Source organism: Chiloscyllium plagiosum, unplaced genomic scaffold (genome assembly GCF_037043375.1).
Source record: "Chiloscyllium plagiosum isolate Xiang-an unplaced genomic scaffold, Cpla_swu_hap1 HiC_scaffold_10, whole genome shotgun sequence".
Classification (NCBI taxonomy): domain Eukaryota; kingdom Metazoa; phylum Chordata; class Chondrichthyes; order Orectolobiformes; family Hemiscylliidae; genus Chiloscyllium; species Chiloscyllium plagiosum.
In genome coordinates, this window is record NW_028270148.1 from 51,133,297 (window position 1) to 51,154,005 (window position 20,709).

General features: G+C 39.1%; 1 long non-coding RNA gene across 1 annotated transcript in view; it reads left to right on the plus strand.

Annotated features, from left to right (window-relative positions):
* Positions 1-18,474, plus strand: part of LOC122552833 (uncharacterized) — a 30,861-nt gene extending 12,387 nt beyond the window's left edge. Inside the window, exon 3 of the long non-coding RNA XR_015758437.1 lies at positions 18,223-18,474. This is a non-coding gene — a long non-coding RNA (uncharacterized LOC122552833). The remainder of the gene's footprint in view (positions 1-18,222) is intronic.
* Positions 18,475-20,709: the final 2,235 nt, after the last annotated feature.

Consider the following 20,709-nt stretch of genomic DNA (forward strand, 5'->3'; position numbering starts at 1 on the left):
GAATATTCATTCAAATGACTCCTGGAATGACAGGGTTATCTTCTGGGGAGTGGTTGAGATTTTAAGCCTATACTCATAAATAACGTGCTGTGGGGACTTGATAAAATTTGTGGTGGGTGGTTATTTCTCCCTGTGGGGGATTCTAGATCATGGAACACAATTCAAAAATTAGGGATTTCCCATTTTAGAAAGAATATAGAAATATAGAAAATAACAACAGGAACAGGCAATTTAGCCCTTTGAGCCTGGTCCACCATTTAATATGATCATGGCTGATCAATCAAATCAATATCCTATTCCTACTTCCTCGCCATGCACTTAGATCTCTTTAGCCCTAAGAACTATATCTAATTCCTTCATTAAAACATACAATGTTTTAGATTAGATTACTTACAGTGTGGAAACAGGCCCTTCGGCCCAACAAGTCCACACCGACCCTCCGAAGCGCAACTCACCCAGACCCATTCCCCTACATTTACCCCTTCACCTAACACTACGGGCAATTTAGCATGGCCAATTCACCTAACCTGCACACATTTTTGGACTGTGGGATGAAACTAGAGCACCCGGAGGAAACCCACGTAGACGCGGGGAGAATGTGCAAATTCCACACAGCCTGAGGCGGGAATTGAACCCGGACCTTTGGTGCTGTGAGGCAGCAATGCTAACCACTGTGCCACCGTGCCGCCCAAACCACTTTCTGTGGCAGCAAATTCCACAGGCTCACCACTCTTGGGTGAAGAAGTTTCTCTTCATTTCAGTCCTAAATGACATAACCCATAGACTTAGACTAGATGGCGATAGGAAGAAATTTTCACTCTCAGAGGTTTGTTAGTCTGTGAAATACTCTTAATCAGATATCAGTGAAAGCTGGATGATTGAATCTATTCAATACTGAGTTTTTTGATCAACAATCAAGTCAAGGGTAATGGGGTGCAGGCAGGAAAATACAGTTGAGGCCACAATCAAGTCAGCCATCAAGTTGCGAAATGATGGAAGAAATTCTGGGGGCTGAATTCCCCATTCCTTTTCCTAGTACGTGTGTTCTTGTTCTGTTGTGAGATCTTGATTTACACAAATTTTGGGCATGTCTTTTACTAGAGAAAATATGTTTCTTGTCTGTAAAGTGCTTGGGATATCCAAGTGCTTGTTGTGAAAAATACTACTTAAATGCATAATGTTTTTGTATTACCTTGAGTATAGGAGTCTGAGGGAAGTTCTGTTCAAGGTGTTTAAAATTATAAAGTAATTGAATAAATATAATATTTCCTTTAATGGGATATCAAGAACAAAGGGGTATTCAACTAAAATTAGCGTTATGCTATTCAACAGTGAGATCAGAAAGCACTCTTTCACACAATGGATGGTAGGACTCTTGATACTCTGCACTAAAGGTTGCAAATATTGTGATAACTGCCCCTTTTGGGATTAAGATTAAGAGGTCTTTGTTTGGGATCAAAGGATTGGGAGCCCAAGTAGGAATAATAGAGTTGTAATAGATCAGCAATTATCTAATCATCTAATTTACTCCTGTTCCTATGTTCTTTTTTGCACTTGCTGCATTCCCATTTTAGTCGTGCTCGTGATGTTTTAGGGATTACTAACTCATCATGGTTAGGGAAGATGTGAAGGAGATATTTAAAATCACCAGGGATTTAGGCAGAGTAAATAAAGATAATTTTTTTCCAATGGTTGAAGGGCTGATAGTGAGAGCTCATAGGTTTAAGTTGGTGAGCAAAAAAGGACTAGAGATGGCATGAAGAAAAACCTTCTTATGTGATAAGTGTTAGGTTAGGATTTGGAATACTAAATCTGATAGGTTGGTGTATATAGATTCAAAATTAGATTTTGAGAATTAGACAATTATTTGAAGGACAATTTCAATGCAAGATAAGGGAAAAGAACTATGGCCTAATATTAGTTAAATTGCTCTTTCAAAGAGTTATTTCAAACTCAAAGGACTGAATATCTTCCTTCTTTATTGTGCTGTTCTGTGATCAAGCTTACTCTAAGTCCTATTTGCTTTGTGCTGCCTCACAGGAACTCCATAACTTCTGCCCATTGATCGCTCTTCACAGTATCTAGCCATGCATGGGTGTAGCTCTTCATCCAGAGATCAATATTTAAGTGTTTAAAGATTACAGACAATCCTTCAAAAAACAGCAAAATATTTCGGATTCTGAAAATCTGCTGGAAAAATTCACAAGATCAGGCAACATCTGAAGAGAAAGAAACAGATAAATGAAGAAGAGTTAATTTTTTTTGCTATGATTCTTCAGTTCTGGTGAAGGGTCATACCTGACTTGAAACATTAACTCTATTTCTCTATCAACGGATGCTGTCAGACCTCCTGAATTTCTCCAACATTTTCTGTGTTTGTTACAGACAATCCTTCTTTTAAAATAAACTAGTTGGTCTAAAATGTATTCATATCATACAATAGACCATCTGATTATGTTGTAAAGCAGATTTGTAAGGCACTGATTTACATGCCATATGGTCTCAAACCAATGTAACGCCTGAGATCTTCCCTCTAGAGATTCTCACAGCACATCTCTCTGTGGTTAGGTCAAACCTTGACTTTGCATGTTTAAGATCTGGCAAATGTGACTGTGATCACAGGCAACAGGAACAAGAACTGTATATTCCCCCCTTTAGGCCTGCTTCACTCGTCAATTAAATTATGGCCGATCACTTTCTTAACTCCATTTTTCTGGCTTGGTTCTGCAATCCTAGTGTATCTGGTATAACATTTCCTCAGTTTTGAAATTTTTAATTGACCTAACTTGACAGCATTTTGATTGAGAGAGTTCCAGATTTTCAATACCCTTTGCATGAAAAAGTACTTTCCAATATAACCTCCAGTGGTCTAGATCTGATTATATCATCTTCTTAGAGCTTCTGTCTATAACTGTAGCTCAAGTGGTGATACTCTCATTTCTAGATTCTGGGTTTGAGGCCCACTTCATTATCTAAACTCAAAAATCAAGGCTGATGTTAAGTTGCTGTGCTGTCTTTCAGATGAAGTGTTTAACCAAGAGACGATGTAAAAGATCTCTTGGTCCTCTTTTGAAGAAGATTAGTCAAGTTTTCCATAGTGTCCTAGCCAATGTTAATTCCTCAATCGATATCACAAAATTATCTGGTCATTATCACATTGCTTTTCATGGGACTTTGCAGTGTATATGTTCATTGTGAAAAATGGAACATAAAACAATTTTTTGACTTTTTTTTCCTTTTCAATCAAATTCCTCAATCATCTTAAATGCCTTGATGACATAATAAACTTTATGTCTATATGAAGGATCCATAAAGCAAATACATATATTTGTGAAAATGTTCATATTTTAACTAGCTTCAGTGTAGGATTAAAGTCCTGTTAGATAATACTTTATCATTTTGTCGTTACATAGCATTTGCTGATTGTACATTACTAACACACATGAGTTTGAATAGAATTGTTTTTAAGGAATGTATTCACTGAGTGGAATCCTAGCTAAACTTTTTGAATACCATTACATTTCTGAAAAACCTTTTTAAAAAATGGGTTTATGTAGCATTTTTCATGATGATCAGACATCTTGAAATACTTTACAGCAATCAAATACATTTGAAGTGTAGTCATTACTATAATGTAGAAAATATGGAAACCAATTTGCACACTAAAAACTCCTACAAACAGCAATGTGATAATGACCAGATAATCTGTTACCTGTGATTTTGATTGAGCAATTAACATTGGCCTGAAATCTACAGAAAACTCGAGTAATCTTCTTCAAAAGAGGGCCAACGACTTATTTTGCAACATAGGGTTAAACGCTTCATCTGAAAGACAGCACAACACATCCTCAGTTCTTCATATAAGAATCAGCCTTGAACTTTGTGTACAAAGTTAAAAATCACACAACACCAGGTTATAGTCCAATAGGCTTATTTGGAAGCACTAGCTTTTTGAGTGCTGCTCCTTCGTTGGGTGGTTGTGGAGTATAAGAACGTAAGACACAGAATTTATAGCACAAGTTGACAGTGTGACATAATTGAAATTATACATTGAAAAAGACCTGGATTGTTTGTGAAGTTTCTCATCTTTTAGAATGGGCATGTTGGTTTCAGTTCTTTCATATGCAAATCCCAGAATTTTCTTAAAGTAACATTCTCAAGTGAACTTTAACATTTAAGAATGTAACAAACAATATAGGCTTTTTTCAATACAAAATTTCAGTTACATCACACTGTAAACTTTTGCTATAAATTCTATGTCTTACGTTCTTATACTCCACAACCACCCGATGAAGGAGCAGTGCTGCGAAAGCTAATGCTTCCAAATAAACCTGTTGGACTATAATCTGGTGTTGTGTGATTTCTAAGTTTCTCCACCCCAGTCCAACACTGGCACCTCCAAATCTTGATTTTTGTACTTATACTCTGTGCCTCAATAATTAGATTTTAAAAAGAATTGCTTTCAATCAATCCAATGTAAATGTAAATAAGTGTTGAATCACACAAGTAATGAAATGATTTGACTTGAAGGATGCAATCACTTGATTTTCTTTTAGCCATTATTGCAGTTGATTGGAATACCTAATGAAATATAGTTGGCATTAGCACAGTTGCTTTATTAATCCACCTTGAAATAATGGGCAAGGCTGCTCAATATCTTAATTATGTAAACTTAAGTAATTATATACTACTCTTGCTTGGAAGGTGCAAGCTCAGTTCTTAATGTTGTACAACACCATCAAAATTTTTATCGGCAGAGAAGAATGTGGCCTTTCGAAATTGAATGTGATCGAGAGGGTAATAGAAATAAAATGCTCAAGTGGATTCTTCTTTTCATCCAAGTCGAGTAGTATATTTTGAGTTGGTAGATTGCGAAAGACTAACTTTGAGGGTTTCGATGTCAAATCTTGGTTATTGTGGCAGAGTACCAAGTGTTGTGGAGCAGACAAATGCGGGAATCGAATCCAGTTACGGCATACTGGTTACGGTATCAGCACGCACAGATAGAAATAGAAAAGATAAGTTAAACTTTCATTTGTCTCACTAATTCGATTATTAGAGTAAGGGGTTATTCATTTTCTCCTTTGCTAGATTCATTTCCATTTAATCCAGCTTCATTCTTCAAACTCTTATTGTCCTATTTATAACTACCTTAAAATTAAAAAAAAAACTTTAATTTGCAAGGTCTTTCTGATTGCTCCGTTCTGGCCATGTTTTCTTGTTTCTAACTTTCCGACATGAATTTTCCTATTCGGTTATTAATTGCCAAAATAAATACAATGTTGATTAGAAGGCGATCGCAACAGTTTCCAAGATGGAAGTAAATAACAATTCTCCCTGTGGTCACTCCGGACTGTAGTGATTATTTTCTATTCATTTTTAGCGCTAGACTCTTTCCAAAACAGGTGTCTCCATTCTTGGCACTTATTTTTGAAACGCGGCGAGTAGTCTTGCATCAACCCCAGAGGCGCAATTCTGAGTAAATGGAAAAACACACCAAAACATTAAAGGAACAATTGCTTAGAAAAGGAAAACTCTGATGAGGTGTAGAGGAAACCTGTTTATTAACATTGGACACCCCTTATCACCGACTGCACACAGGACGTTCCAGATGGATCGCCCGTACAATAATTCATATTTTTGTAACAGTATTGTGCAGTGCCACCCGTTGATGTGGATTTCAGATTATTAACAGCACGATCCTGAGGTTACAGATTACGTTTGTTGTTTGCCCGCACTGTAATCTGACAGGGAACGCTACTTTATTTGAAACTCCAGAGGGAGTTGGGAAACACGTGCTGCTTTTGGCAGGAGTTCGTTATCAAAACATTCAGGATTCTGACGTTCTGCAGCTTCAAGATCAGGCGACCTTTTGAGCCGAAGCGCGGATCGGGATAAAATGTGTACGTATTTTTTTCTTAAACGGTCAATTAATCTTTCTTCCGCAGTTTGCGATTTCAGCAAATGTGAAAGCCACCAATTATTTATTCATGAATTCTGTGCCCTACTTGAATGCAGCTGCAGGTTTTATTTCCCCCACATTGATATTCCAGAGTTCATAATTTTTTTCTGAAATGTTTGAAGGCTTTGTAAAAGATTTTTAAAAATGTATTTTAAACGTCTTGCCCAATATGACGACGTTAATTGGCATGTATTATTAATTAATTTAGCATTTAATCGAATTATATTTTATTGCAATCTATAAAATATCCTTAATGGAAGGGGTTGATGCAGTACTTATCCAGTACTTGACCATTAACAACCTTTACAACTCACCTTTTTAAGTGTTAATTACCCTACGAAAGCAAAATACTGCTGGTGCTAGAAATCTGAAATAAAAGCAGAAAATGTTGGAAATAATCAGCAGATTAGGCAGCATCTGTGGAAGGCTAATGTTTCGAGTCGATAATAACCTTTTCCTTGATGTTACTTCAGTCCAATCTCTATTGCAGTCCTGAAGAAAAGGCTTGCACTGAGATGCTACTTTTCATGGAAACCAATAAGTACTTTTTGACGTATATTCACTGTTTTGATGTAGGCGGCAGGGCAGCTAGTTTATATACAGCCATCAGGAATGTAATAATGATCACAAAATCAATTTGTTTTTTAAATGCTGATTTAAGACAAATATTGGCCTCAATAACATCTCTGCTCTTAAAAATGGGAATATTTTACATTCCTTGCCAGCACCAACAGTACTTCTCCATCTCATTTGAAATATGCATCTTCAAATATGTAGACCTACCCCAGTACTGTACTGTCAAATCTTAATTTTTGTGTTCATGTTTCAGAGTGGGGCTTGAACTCACAATTTTAGTATTGCTGAAAAAAGATATGTTGTTGAAGCTTTTTGTTTTGCACTCATCTGGACATACACAGGAATTCCAGATTTCAAATAAGGTCATAGAGTCACACAGCATTGAAACAGACCCTTCGGTCCAACCAGTCCATGCCAACCATAATCCCAAACTAAACTAGTTTCATCTGCCTACGCTTAGCCCATATCCCTCCAAACATTTCTTATTCATGCTCTTATCCAAATGTCTTTTAAACATTGTAACTGTCCCCACATCCACCACTTCTTTGGGAAGTTCATTTTCCACACAAGCCACTTGCAGTGTAATAAGTTTGCTCCTCATGTCTTTTTTAAAGCTTTCTCCACTCACCTTAAAAATATGCCCTCTACTATTGAAATCCCTCACCCCAGGGAAAAGATGCTTGCCATTTACTTCATCGATACCCCTCATAATTTTATAAAGCTCTATACGGTCACCACTTTACCTCCTATACTCCAATGAAAAACTTCCCAGCCTATCCAGCCTCTCCTCATTACTCAAATCCTGCTTTCCCTGCAACATCCTGGTAAATTTCCTCTAAACCCTCTGCAGCTGAATAATATCCTTCCTAGAACAGAGCGAGCAGAACTGGACACAATACTTCAGAAGATGCCTCACCAATGCCCTGTACAACCTCAACTCCTATACTCAAAAATCTGAGCAACGAAGGCAAGCATGCTAAATGCCTTCTTGACCATCCTATCGATATGTGATGCAGACTTCAAAGAATTATGTGCCTGAACCCCAGTTCACCCTGTTATACAGTACTATTCAAGGCTCTATTTATAATTGTATAAGTCTTGCCTATGTTTGTTTTACCAAATGCAATACCTTGCATTTATCCAGATTAAACTCTATCAACCACTCTTCAGCCCATTGACCTAATTGATCAAGATGTCTTTGTAATCTTAGATAACTTTCTGCATGGTCCACTATATCGCTAATCGTACTATCATCTGCAAAATTACAAACCATGCTTTTTATATTCACATCTTAATCATTTACTTAAACGACAATCAAAAGTGGACTCAGCACCGATCTCTTTGGAACACCATTGGTCACAGGCCACCAGTCCAAAAAACAACCCTCCACTATCACCTTCTGTCTTCTATCGTAAAGTCAATTTTGTATCCAATTGGCAAGTTCGCCCTGAATCCTACATGATCTGACTTTACTAATTAGTCTACTATGTGGAATCTTGTCAATGGCTTCACTAAGGTCCAAGTAAATAATGTCTACTGTTTGGCACACTCTTTGTATTTACTTGCTCAAAAAATTGAGTCAAGTTTGTGAGACATGATTTCCCTTGCACAAAACCATGCTGATCACCTAATCATTCCTTGCCTCTCCAAATGCTTATAAATCCTATCTTTCAGAATTAGTTCCAACAACTTACCCACCACTGATGTCAGAGTCACAGGCTTCTCCTTACATTCCTTCTTAAACTAAGGCACAACATTAGCCACTTTCCAGTCATTCAGCACCTCACCAATTTATATAGCATGAGAGATAGTGTATTGTTTGGGGTTGACAAGTGGATTCTGATTGGTTGGGGCATTGTCATGGAGAAAGCAACAAGAAATAGTTAGGAAAAAGTCTTAGTTGCAATGCAAGAAAGGCAAGTCAACCCTCATTGGTTGAAACATGATATGGGAAATATACGAGGGAATCAATATCTTTAGATTTTTGTTTAAGTGAACAGGTGCAATGCCTAGACAATATATTTTCGCCGGTATAGGGTTGGACCCTGTGAATGAATAGATAAAACTCACGAGAACTGTAAGTGAGCCAAACTGCAAGCCTGACTGATGATCTTAAATTGGCTGCTAGTGCAATTGTTTGGCACGTGGGACTGTTCAGTAAGTGCTACTGAATTATGGAATCATACCCAGTGTTGGTCCCTTAGTCTCGATCTTGCAAGCATGGGCTGGTTGAGTATGATTAGTATCCTGCCTGTAACGAACAACTAAAGGAACATGCTGCTTGATATAATCTACCTGTTGTGTGTTTATACAGCCTACATGTCTGGCATCATATCAGGACTGAAATTCATTTTCTACATTACTAATTTATGTCGTAAGCAGACCATCGTTTTGGTTTGACTGCAGCACCCTGTATCCTAAAATGCTTCTCCTTGCCTTAAAAAAAAGTGATGGAATAAAATTTGGTTCGGCCATTAGCTACCAAACCAAATTATTGACCAAAAATAGTGAACAATAGTAATGACGTATTGTAGATTTACAATAATTATTGGAATTATGTACCTGACTATTCCAACTCAGATGGTGAAAGGTTCTAACAATGGTGTTAAACGTCAATGTGAACTGGAAAGTTGAAAAGCTGATGTTTATTGAAATAACTCCACAAAGTGTCCTGTCTCCAAATCACCTTTATTTACACATGGAAAGTCCTTGACATTGGTCCAGCTCTCTCAGAACCAGCTCTCTGACACTCCTATTTATATCTGTCAGCAATGGCTCCCTGATTGGACCAGATTAACAGCCCCAATCAGGGAACACACTCTTCAAGGTCCACCTGGCTGACCTCATTACAGTCATTACATCCCTTCCCAGCTGAGTCTGAGGACATAGGCTGGTTCCTTTTTCTGTAGCATCTTAGCTCCGGGTCAGGTTCCTCCACCTCTGCCTCTGTTACAGGCAGCATGTAATGCACAGTAGCTTGCATCTTTTGCCTCGAGCATCTTGGAAGAAATTCATTCTCCTCTTCGGGCGGTAAAGGCATTGAGGCAGATACGTACACCATGTCCATCTTTAGATTCCGAGGCATCTTCAATGCTTGATGGAGAGGGAGAACACATGGTTTCAGTATAATCGGAAAGGCAGTCAAGGTTTTGCTCCCACACCATTTGCAATTTGCGGCCTTCATATGGTCTTCGTGCTTGTACAGGGCAGTCGCATCTACCTGAAGTTTATACATCACTGTACCTGATCTTGCATCCACCGTGCCTCTTATCCATGCAAGGCCATTCTCTTGGTTTCTACACCAAACTTCAACCCCTTAACTAACTGTCCTTGTCACTTAGCGGAGCATTCTGTTCAGAAATGGCATTCCTGATGTCATTTCATGCTCCACCCCAGGTCTGGGAAGTTTAGATTTAACCTGGTGTGGAGTCTTCTCCCCATTAGCAACACTGTTGGAGATGTCCCTGAAGTTGTGTAAGGGGTGATTCTATAATCAAATAGGAAGTGGGACTGTTTGGTATCTGGTGCCTCAGGGAAAATTGAGCTCCTAATAACTGAAAAAGCTGTGGGTCCACAAACTTTCAGGAGAATTACTCATTGCTTTCCATCTGCCCCAATGTCATTTGCCCTGAAAAAAATAGTGCATTCTTTCCACATACTTGGCCCAGTCTTCAACAGCTGAAAATGTGTTGCTGGAAAAGCACAGCAGGTCAGGCAGCATCCAGGGAACAGGAGAATCAACGTTTCGGGCATAAGCCCTTCTCCCCAGTCTTCAACAGCAGGTTTAAACAGGTTGAGCTTTCCAAATCATGGTATGATGCCAGAAATGTTTGCCCCAACTTAAAAATGACTGTTCTTCAGGAGTGAGCACTTCTCTCGTTGCCAATGAAATAACTTCACAGAGGCCAGTATCCTGTCATAAAGTCACTATTTATTTACACATGGAGAGGCTTTGACACTGATCCAGTTTTCTCAGGGTGAGTAGAACCTCTGACACTCCTGTTTATATCTGTCATTCAGGGCTGTCTGATTGGACTAGGTTAGCAGCCCCAATCAAGAAACTCAAATTCTCTGAGGTCCACCTGGCTGACCTCATCACAAATCACTACATACACCATGAGCTTCAGGACTCTGAGTACTGAGGCTGAAAAGTGAATCTCCAACCCGCAGACAGTGAAACTTGCTTGGCAATTTAATTTCAGGTAGCCCTCAAATTAGCTATCTCTCGTCCTGCTATTCATGTGGGCTCCTGATAATCCTGGCTCAATGTCATTCACACCATTGGGAAGTTCAGGCACTGCTGAGACAATTTAGAGACCTCAGGATGCTGCAAAATGTAATTGCCTTCAGGCAGGAGAATAGAAAAAATATTACAGAGCCAAGGGTGATAGACGTCACAGACCAGAGGGCATACCCCTCCAGGGGATGGGGCTTCAGGAACTGCCTTTCCTTTCCCACAGCTCCCTTTGTGGGGCATGAAACTTCAGACTCCAGTATCTCAGATAGGCTATGTCCGGAAAGTTACTGGCAACCTCTTGTGGTGACGAGCCTGCACTGCCATCAGCAAAATGCTGACAGACACTTAGATTGGCCCTTAATTTGTCCTTTAATTATGTAAATTTACTGTCCTCTTCCTTGGAGCAGCAGCTGATTGAACTTGCAGTCCACCAATGGGAAATGTATCCAGTAACAGGACTATATTGCGGACCTGTTCTGATGTCGTTCTCTACTACTTTATTGGCCCCCTCCTCTGATACTGCCGTACAAGGACCAGTCAAATTCTGCTCAAACTTCTTCAAAGCTACATGTTGCTCTCTGAAGACCCGCTTTGAAGAATTCTTGGGTTCAGGTGGATGACTAAATCAGAACATGATATATGGAAGTTTATTTTAAAATTTGACAATGGAAATTTAAATTTGTACACCATAAGGTCAAATAGCATTCTAATTCCAACATAACATGAAACAACAACTCACATTTAAATGGTACTGCCTTTAATGAAGAAAAAAGGTCGTAAAACACCTTAAAGATGAACAAGATAAAAATTAGACCTAAAGAAAAATACAGTAGCACCTCGATTTATGAACTTAATCCGTTCCGGGACCCAGTTCGCGAACCGAAAAGTTCGTGAACTGAATCAATTTTTCCCATTGTTCGGATAGAGTAAGAATGCTTGGACGTAGCAATGAACGCTGTTTACAGCGCACGCGCCAAAGATGAACTGAATGAGATCACGCAGGGCCTGAGAGCTTTTGCGTTCAACAAGCGTGTAGCAAAGCAGAACAATAAAACCACGTGGTCGCACACGGGCTTTTTGCATTCGTACCTTTGTTCGTATCTTGAATTTCGTACGTACGTTGAAGCAAAATTTTATGTACAATCCTGTTCGTAAACCGATTTGTTCGTGAACGGGGTCGTTCGTATGTCGAGGCGCTACTGTATAGGAAATGTGACCAAATGCTTATTCAAAGGTTGGTTTTAAGGATGGACTTAAAATTGATTAAGGCAGATGAAAAGGGATGGGGGGAGATGCAGGTTGAGGGTGGGTGCAGTTGGTTAAGAGGTTGCAGCATCCTCACCCACGTAGGAGTGATCACTGTTAATAAATGAAGGCAAGAAGAAATGTATAAAAACATTCACAGCATCAAATGGGCTCAGACATGTGTGAAGGAGGATGTTATTATGAAGGTGGGCAGTGGGTAATCTTTGATTTATAAATGTTTAAAATGAATTGTCCAGCTTTTGCTAATTGTTTAGCAGGCAGATAAAGCTCTTCAAGAAATTTTAAAAAGTGACTGGGACAAGAAACTAGGGAACATAAAAAGCAACCTGAATTTTACAACTATGCACCACTCGAGTGCATGTCTTTCATGGTATTTTATGTTTCCAAGAAAAAAAACACCCTAAAATTGAAATGGAATAGATAACACAACAAGTGAGATAAAGGCGAGTTTGAACTTATGTAGCCTCATATTGTTTCCATCACAAAGAGTACCTACTTTCAGCTTCATAATATCATCCATCACTGCTCCTGCCTCAGTCCACCTGCTGCTGGAAATTATCATCCATGCTTTTGTTATCTCCAGATCTGATTATTACATTTTTGTCCTGGCTGGCACGGCAGTTTTGGAAGCATATATTAATTATTTTATTTCAATTTACGATGAAGTTTCAGTTTTACAAAGTGAGTATTATTTCCAATGAATCAAAAGAATGTAGGAGATTATTATTTGTGGTGTAGCCACATTTACTTCCTGCATAGTTGTCCTGAGAATATTAGGATGAGCTGATACCTCCATGACAATTTTAAAGAGGAATTTCTAGTATATTTACCAAGTGATGAAGAAACCATGTATACACAAGTCAGGATGGTGTACAATATATAATGTATCTATTGTTCTTTACCTTCCCTGTGGTAGAAGTTGCATTAGCCTGCTGTTGAAATAATCTTGGTGAGTTTCTGCATGCATTCTGCTGATTGCACATGCTGCAGCCACAAAATGCTTGGGTTTAAAAGGTAAATATTGAGTTCAATGGCAATTGGGCTAATCAAATAGAGTGCTTTGGACTGATTTTTGAGGTTTGCTACAATTGCACCCATCAAAGTAATTCAATAGGCTTCAAGAGTGTGGAAGAATATTCCCTCTTTTTAACTGTTGCAGGTGAAGTTATACTTCTGGTTGGTTCGGTATTGATTTCTAGAATGGTGCTTTTGGGGGACTTATTGGCATTGGAAAATGCCTTACTTTCCTCTTGATGAGTATTTGGCACAAATTAGCATGACTGTTTTTGTCATCTATCAATCCAGATTTATACAGATTCTTTTGTAAATTGCCATGAGCTGCTCCTTTGCTGGAAAAATTGTGAATGTTAATTATGGAATTATGGGTGAGCAGCTCCAATGTAGACCTCATGATAGTTTTTCATGAAATAGCTGAGAATGTTGTTTCAAGATTGCTTCACTGAAACACTCATAGAATCACAGAGTCCTTACATGTATGGGTCCATACTGACCCTCCACAGAGCATCCCATTTTTCGATCTAACGTTAAACCGGCTGAAATCAGCTAGATTCTAGTGAGCATAAAAGGACCAATGATATCATTTAAAAATGAACAAGAAATTGTTTTTCATTTATTTAAATGATTTGGATGAGAATACAGTAGGCATGAATAGTAAGTTTGGTGGCAGTGTAGACAGTAAAGAAGGTTTTCTAAGATTACAAAGGGATTTTGATCAAATGAGTCAGTGGGCTGAAAAATGGCAAATTGAGTTCAATCCGGATAAATGAGGTGTTGCATTTTGGTACAACAAACAGGGGTAGGGCTTATACAATTAGTGGTAGGGCATTAGGCAGTGTTTTAGAACAGAGGGACCCGGGATGCAGGTACATAATTCTTTGGAGTTTTCATCACATATACTGGTTAAAAAGGTGTTTGGTATGCTTGTCTTCATTGTTCAGTACTTTGAGTGTAGGAGTTGGGAAGTCTTATTGAGATTGTACAGGACATTGGTGAGGCCTCTTCTGCAATGCTGTGACCACATCTGGTCACCTAGTTATAGGAAGGATATAATCAAGCTGGAGAAGGTTTAGAAGAGATTACCAGGATGTTGCGGGTGTGGAAGGTTTGAGTTATAAAGAAAGGCAGGACAGACTGGAACTTTTTTCACTAGAGGTAGGAGATTGAGAAACGATCTGATAGAAGTTTATAAAATAATGAGAGGTATAGATAGAGTAAATGGTAGTCATCTTTTCCCTAGGATGGGGGATTTCAAGAGTAGGGGACACATTTTTAAGGTGAGTGGAGTGAGATTTAAAAAAGACATAAGAGGCAATTTTTTGGACACAGAGGGTGGTTCACATGTGGAATGAACTTCCTGAGAAAATAGTGGATGTGGGTGCAATCACAATGATTAAAAAACATTTGGATAAGTACATGAACAGGAAATGTTTGGAGGGATATGGGCCAAGAGCATGCAGGTGGGACTAGTTTAGTTTGGGATTATGTTCAGCATGGACGGTTGGACCAAAGGTGCTGTTTCCGTGGTGTATGACTCAGTGACTCTATAACTCTATGACATGTTGGTTCAACTATTACCATCAGTGCAGATTAACAGATCAGTTATCACATTTATATTTGTGGGACTTCGTGCACAAATTGGCTGCTGCCAAAATAAATAATTGATTGTGTTCCACTTTGAGATGTTTGGAAGTTGTAAAAATGCCACAAAATATAAGAGAATTCTTTATGTCTCCATGAGTCCTGTTAATGTCTCTACGTAGGCATAGAGTAGATAGTGAAAAGCTTATTCTATTATTAAAAGAATGTGCTTTTTAAAGCATCATTGGTAATCGTTTGGAGGAAAGGGCCAATTTCTTACAGTATATCATGACAATTCCTGATAATCTAAAGCAGCAAATTGATTTTTTTTGCACCTTGAAAGTGCAATAGATAAATACTTGGCTGGAGTAATGGGGGTAGCTCATCTATTGAAATTGTGCTGTCTACTCCAAACAATAGTGGATTTTTTATTATCTAGACTAATCTGCTTTAAACACTAATGCTGTTTCATCTACATTATTCAGAAGTAATAAATACTAACAGTATTTTTTCTTCATAAATTGAATCTACCATTCAGCCCTATTAAAGCTGTGATTAGATGGCATCAGTATGAATTTTGAATTTGCCTTCTCAGTGCTCAAGTATTGATTACTTGAAGCCCACTGTGGTAAACATTTGAACAAGAGGCGCTACAGTGCATTATATTTCTGAAAACCAAACAACGAGGGCATTAAAGCACTTCCAAGGCCATTTCTGTAACGGAATTCCATAAGGTAGCTTTATAGACCAAAAACAGCAGTTAGTGTTCATTTTACTATAATCTTGGACCTAAGATTGAAACAAAATGCAGTGTGGTGGTGAAATTTGGTAAAATCCCAGTGTTCTGATCCATGAAATGTTCAGGCCTTTATGTGCCTCACACACTTAATTCCTCATTTTTATTTTGCTGCTACAGAAAATGTATGATTAGATTAGATTAGATTAGATTACAGTGTGGAAACAGGCCCTTCGGCCCAACAAGTCCACACCGACCCGCCGAAGCGAAACCCACCCATACCCCTACATTTACCCCTTACCTAACACTATGGGCAATTTAGTATGGCCAATTCACCTGACCCTGCACATCTTTGGACTGTGGGAGGAAACCGGAGCACCCGGAGGAAACCCACGCAGACACGGGGAGAACGTGCAAACTCCACACAGTCAGTCGCCTGAGGCGGGAATTGAACCCGGATCTCTGGCGTTGTGAGGCAGCAGTGCTAACCACTGTGCCACCGTGCCGCCCACAAAGATTGGCATATTAGGATATCAATGAGGCAAAAGATTTCCATTGTCCAATATATGCTACTCTGTTCCATTTAATTGGGCATAAATTTATATTTGAATTTATGTTCATAAGCAGAATTCCAGGTGTCAACATAATGTGGGAGTCAGTTCCATGCAAATTGTTGCTGACATTCTTTGCTGGGTTTTGAAGTAAATAAATATGTCTGAAATGCAACATTGCTATTCAAAACAATAATTCAGTGGCTTCGGTTAAATGTTAGGGCATCTTTGAGAAGACTGATAACTCATATAATATAGGAATCTCATACAGTCATCAACTGAGCCTTCAATTTTTCTCATTATACTAACTGTGGGAGAAAGAGACAAAGTCATAAATCATCATCTAAAGACTATTTTCAGAACATCAAAGGTGTAGATCCTGCAAGGATATTATGTGCTAGTTTGTTTGTGTAAGGTGAAAGATTTCTGTAGAGTCAAGGGGAAGAAAGAAAATGAAAGGTGGAGTTCTGACCATAGTTTTAAGAAAAACTAATTTTGTGTCAATTGTTCTGCAATATGGTTTACCAAATCATTTTCAAAGATTTGAGCTTTTTGTCGCTTAACATTTTGTTTTAAAATTCATTTTATTTTTCTCATTAACCTTATTTTTCATCCTTCAGCAATTTTGAATCATGTCTGTCTTGCACAGTCGTATAACATTTTTAGGTTAATTGCAAGACAAAATAAATACAATATTCTGCCTATCAGTTGCATTAAATGGCATGGAAACCTCCTTCAGCAGTCTGCTTCATATGCTTCTGGTCTCAAAGAATGCATTATAAATCCAACCTCAGACCTAACATACGTCTATTTCCTCATTTGCCTTCGTCGCAGCCAGCCCTCTACAACTTACTGACCAGAAAATGCCACCACTTCTCGTTTGATCCCTGCTTGGATCTATCTGAAAACTATTTCATAGGAAGATATGTAGTGGAAGTTTTCCATCGTTTGAGCAGCATGGACAATGGGAAAGAATTTGGGAAAATATGGTGGGCATGAAAAAATTAGATTCTTAATGGTAAGAAACTAAAGTCCAATGCTCCCCTTAATGTTTCAATGGATAGATATGAATCTCAGAAATAGGTGGTGATCTCCTTATTTACATGCATTTGCATCTCTTTATTAGCTAATGTCACCTCATTTTCATGCAAATCGTGAATCACTGGCAAGAAATAGACAGTGCCAATTCCCAACTTGAAGGTCAGAGATGTTACCTGGTGAATGAAGCTCACCTGTTGCTTCTCCAGGCTTTCAAATTCACCCTATTTACCAATATCTCACAGGATGCCCCAGGAGAAGCAACCATCTCCATCCTTTGTTCACTGAAATTGGTATTGGCAAAACAGCAACTTCACCACATTAATATGGCTGATATTGGACTAATTCAGAAGACACTTGAGCACTGCCTATTGCGCACACAAGGACATGCATGCATCTTCTCATACATTTTCAGAGGATGAATCTAGGCCTGTCAGCTTGCTTTCTTAATACTCACTCATTTTGGACTTATTTGACGATCACATCATCTACGCCTTGTCTTGCATTTTAGTGCAATGCCACTTCATTCAGAACATACAGCCTCATAGCAAGTCTTCTTGCCTTGGTTAGATAGAAAATCAGGCAACTTGTGTTGGTTAATAGTGTGGTGCTGGAAAAGCACAGCAGGACAGGCAGCATCTGAGGAGCAGGAAAATCAATGTTTTGGGCAAAAGCCCTTCATCAGGAATCTTGACTCTAATCTCCAGCATCTGCAGTACTCACTTTCGCCTAGCTTGTGTTGGTTGCCAAGACTGAACAGTCAAGGGGGTATTCACATTGCTATACAGAAACATGTTATGTCAATATCATACTTCAGCATGTGCCAGCCACTTCTGTGGAAAGCATATTGCATGAGTTTCAACCAAATGGTCACGTCTGAAAGTCTAAAGTATTGGAATGCAATTGAGTTGTTGAAAGAAGGGATTTTCTTCTTATGACTTTGTCATGAGGTGGACACAGATGAAGATATTCCACTTACACTTTCTTAGCTAATGCTTTTATTTTATTTGGTTTCATCATTGTCAATGATGCGTGCCAAGTATTGGCAATATTATTTCTAAAGTGGAGTGTTCTTTGGACCAATTGTATTAAGAGTTCACTGATAGTTTCAGATGATGTTTCTGCCAAAATTTGCTGGAAGTTAAGTTCTGAAGATTTTTTCATAGCCTAAGAAAATATAAACAATTCTTTCAGCCCTTGAAATTGGTCGTTTTTACTGTGTTTGTAATGTGAACTTTTTTTTCCTATTCATTGATAGGATGTCAGCTTTGATGGCGAATGAGAATTTATTGGACAGCCCCAGTTGTCCTTGAAAAAGTGGTAGTGAGCTGTCTTCTTGAACCACTGCAGTCCATTTGGCGTAGGTGCACCTACAATGCTGATGGGGAGGAAATTCCAAGATATTGACCCAGAAACAATAAATAAATGAATATATTTCCAAGTGAAAATGGTGAGTGGCTTGGATGGGATCAGTCCTTCCTCCCTACCTTTTATCTTAGCCTGCTTGGCACACCCTCCTCATTCCTGAAGAAGGGCTTATGCCCGAAAAAAGATTCTCCTGTTCCTTTGATGCTGCCTGACCTGCTGCGCTTTTCCAGCAACACATTTTTAAGCTTCGATCTCCGGCATCTGCAGTCCTCACTTTCTCCTGGGATCTTTCAGATGCTGTATTCCTTTGTATTGACTGCCCTTTTCCTTCTTGATGATAATGATCATGAATTTGGAAGGGGCTATCCAAAGAAATTTCTGCAGGTGCATCTTGCAGATAGTATACACTGCTGCTATTAGAGTCATAGAGTCATAGAGATGTACAACATGCAAACGGACCCTTTGGTCCAACCTGCCCATGCCAACCAGATATCCCAACCCCATCTAGTCCCACCTGCCAGCACCCAGCCTATATCCCTCCAAACCCTCCCAATTCATATAACCATCCAGATGCCTGTTAAATGTTGCAATTGTACTAACTTCCACCACTTCCTCTGGCAGCTCATTCCATACACGCTCTGTGTGAAAAAGTTGCCCCTTAGGTCTCTTTTATATCTTTCCCGTCTCACCAGAAACTTATGCCCTATAGTTCTGGACGCCCCCACCCCAGGGAAAAGACTTGGTCTATTTATCCTATCCACGCCCCTCATGACTTTGTAAACCTCTATAAGGTCACCCCTCAGCCTCCGATGCTCCAAGGAAAACAGCCCCAGCTTGTTCAGCCTCTCCCTATAGCACAAATCCTCCAAACTTGGCAACATCCTTGTAAATCTTTTCTGAACCCTTTCAAATAGGAAGCAGACCAGAATTGCACACAACATTCCAACAGTGGCCTAACCAATGTCCTGTACAGCCGCAACATGACCTCCCAACTCCTATACTCAATATTCTCACCAATAAAGAAAAGCATACCAAACGCCATCTTCATTATCATATCTACCTGCAACTCCACTTTCAAGGAGTATGAACCTGCACTCCAAGGTCTCTTTGTTCAGCAACACTCCCTAGGAGCTTACCGTTAAGTGTATAAGTCCTGCTAAGATTTGCTTTCCCAAAATGCAGCACCTCGCATTTATCTGAATTAAACGCCATCTCTGCCACTTCTCAGCTATTGTGTGTTAGTGGTGGAGAGAATGAATGTTTGTGGATGTGGTGGCAGTCAATCGGACTGTTTTGTCCAGGATGATGTAATGCTTCTTGAGTGTTGTTGTAGCTGCACCTATTCAGGCAAGTGGGAAGTATTTCATCACACTCCTAACTTATGGCATGTAGATACTGGACAGGTTTTGAGGAGCCAGGAAGTGATTACTCGCTGAACGATTTCAACTTACACATGAGCTTGTGAATTAGGAGCAATAGGAGCAGATGTAGACCCTTTGGCCACCTTGAGCTTGCTCCACAATTCAATAAGGTCATGGCTAATCTGTTTCTATTTCAAATTCCACATTCTTATCTATCTCTAAAAACACATAATTTCTTCTGGCTAACAAGAATCTACTAATCTCCTCCTTCACTGTTTTCTAAGGCACACATTTCCAAAGTTTCACAAACCTGCGAGGGAAAAAGTCTTCTCATCTCTGTCTTGAAAGGGCAGCCCTAATTTTAAATCAGTGGCGCCTAGCTCTGGACTGGCCCACAGGAGGAAACATCCTTTCCATGTCCACTTGTAAAATCCATTCAGGATTTTACACAGTTCAGTCAATTCATCCCTTCAAAATGCAGTGGAAATAAGGCTAGCCTATCCAGCCTATCCTCATATGACAAACACTTATTCTAGGTAACAATCTAATAAACCTCTGCTGTACTGTCTTTAATGCATTTTCGCCCTTCTTTAAATAAGGGGACCAAAACTGCACACAGTATTTGAGATAGGATCTCATCAATGCCCTGTATAACCGAAGCGTAGCATCCTTACTTTAATGTTCAGTTCCTCCAGTAATAAAGATTATCATCCTATTAGCCTTCTGAATGATGTGGTGCACTTGCATACCAACGTGAACACTTAAAATCCTTCTTCATCTTGGAATGTCTCAGTCATTCTGTGTTTAAGTGATCATAAAATCATAGAATCCCCAGTGTGGAAGCAATCCATTCAACCCATCAAGTCCACACCGACCCTCTGAACAACATCCCACCTAGACCCAACTCCTCCACCCTACACTTGTAACCCTGCAGTGATACTCTTTTTATTCTTCCTGCCAAAGTGACAACTGCACATTTTCTCACATTATATTCCATCTTCCAGATTGTTGCCAAT